This window comes from Fomitiporia mediterranea (assembly GCF_000271605.1).
Source record: "Fomitiporia mediterranea MF3/22 unplaced genomic scaffold FOMMEscaffold_13, whole genome shotgun sequence".
NCBI lineage: Eukaryota > Fungi > Basidiomycota > Agaricomycetes > Hymenochaetales > Hymenochaetaceae > Fomitiporia > Fomitiporia mediterranea.
In genome coordinates this window covers 1677021-1679292 of record NW_006760398.1, presented here as the reverse complement: position 1 = coordinate 1679292, position 2272 = coordinate 1677021, and positions in this window count along the sequence as shown.

Below are 2272 nucleotides of genomic sequence, written 5' to 3'. Positions count from 1 at the left end.
AAGGAAAAGGAAAAGGAAAAGGAAAAGGAAAAGGAAAAGGAAAAGGAAAAGGAAAAGGAAGGGACTTACATGTTGTTTTTTGTTAGCAGGCAGATGGATACTGCAGACCTGTCTCCCTTTTTTGTCAACACACTGAACCAATAGGTGCAGCCAGCAGTCCTCCTGCAACCTGTGTATTGCCCCTCTACAATGTAAGATAGTCAGTTTATACACACAAAATGAAATGAGAAAGGAAAATAAAAGAAACTAAGTGAAAATAAAAGGAAAAGAAAAGAGAAAAAAATGCACTCAATGTATACAGTCATTGTAGAGTAAAAGCAGGCTGGGTTTGCTACCTTCAGCAAATCTAGCAGTCTGCTAGTGCCAGCCTCACAAAACACACACAATTGAACCTTCCCTGGTGCTGTGTATGTTGCTGGACAGGCCCAGACAACTTGTAGTGTGTAGGGTTCCTTGTCCTCACTCTCTGTGTCTAATACAGGCTTCACAACCTCTGGCTTGCCTGCAGCATCCATTACATCAACAGACAGCTTGCTTGCCTCCTCAACACTGTATGAAACAGTGGCAGGCAAGGGGGAGGGCATTCATGCTTTCTTCAGTACAACAAGTACTGAAGAAAGATGCCCTGCCAGTCATTACAGCACAGTCAAGGCTGATATTGGTCACACAGTTCAATGCTGGAAAAGGCTAGTAGTCCTGTAGAACATGACTCTAGCAGTAAGTACAGTCATGCAAATGGTGATAATTGCAAAACCAGCAAAGGATAAAGCATTACATCCTTAAATATCTTAGCAGGTCACCAAGAGCTGGGATGAAGCACATTACAAGTAAGTCAAGGTTTGAAGTTAAAATCTTGTAGGATAGTATTAATGCTCAGGAAGCAGTGATTTCAGCCTTGAGTTATCCATTGAGTCAGGTAGTATTGAGAATGCAATGTAATAACTTCCCTAGAGGTAACATATGATGAGATATCAGTAGAGAAGAGTAATCAAGTTAGTAGATTGGGGGAGGGGGGAAGACTCACAAATGATACACAAGAGAACATTGAACTGTAAAGATGTGGTCTTGCACCAGTTCAGCATATACAAGACTCAAAAGAGTAAGAGCAGTCCAAAAATATCATTACTCGATTACCTAACAATACCATCATCAATTATCTAACATTAGGTTACATCATGTTTTGGTTTACAAGATAGGGGTGTGTAGTAACTTTGCCCAACCTGTGTGCATACCTGCTTGGTTGCATTCTCTCCAGACCTTTTTCATACCATTATGCTTTTTCACCTTCCTTATATTTTAAAAATAAGATTTGTTGATTGCAACATGTTCACACGCTTTCACAGTAGTAGGATTTGATCTCGAAAGTGAAGAGGAAGAAAGTGATTAGGAGCAAGGAAACGGATCTGACAGCTATGCTGACATGTAAGTGGACACAGCTTCACAAATAAAGTAATTTATGGGTCACGTGCATCAATCCGTTGATCATCTGAGCAACGCAACTTGCTTTCTTTGACTGAACTGAAAGTTTGAGAGCAGTGTAGTACAGCTCAATGGCTTCATCAGGATATTCTAGCTGTCCAAGCTGCCTGAATAGAACATGTAATGTCACTGTGAGTTTGCTTAGAGAGTCAGAACAATCAAGATGGCCATTGGGTCGAAGTTCGAGAGTATTGCTGTGCAGCTCAATAGCTTCATCAAGATCTTCTGGCTGTTCACGTTGCTCAAATCAAGCTTGTACTGAGACTCAGAGGTTTATTGAGACTTCAAGGTCTTCTAGCAGTCACACTACTTGAATCAAGCTTGTACAGAGACTGTAAGATCTTCTGGCTGCTCACACTGCTTGAATCAATCTCATGCTCTGACTTCTGGGACTTCTGGCCGTTCACACTGCTTGAATTGAGCTCACAAAGAGACTGCAGAGTTGTATAAAGGTCTCACTGTTCACTCTGCTCAAATAGAGCTTGCACAGAGACTGTGAGCTTGCTTAGACACTGAGAGATCTTCTGGCCATCCATGCTGCTCAAATCGAATTTGTATAGAGGCTTCAAGGTCTGCTTGTGGTTCACACAGCCTGAATCGAACTTGCATATACCTTGTGTAGTTGTTTGGAGGGAAGGAACGATCAGGATACAACTGGCTAGAAGCTTGAGAGCAACACAGTGTAGTTCAATAGCTTCATTGAGGTCTTCTGTCCGTCCACACTTCTGAGTCTCTTGCTTCGTTGTCTTGCTTGCTTTGTTGTCTTGCACAGCACTCACTAGATGCATTTCAC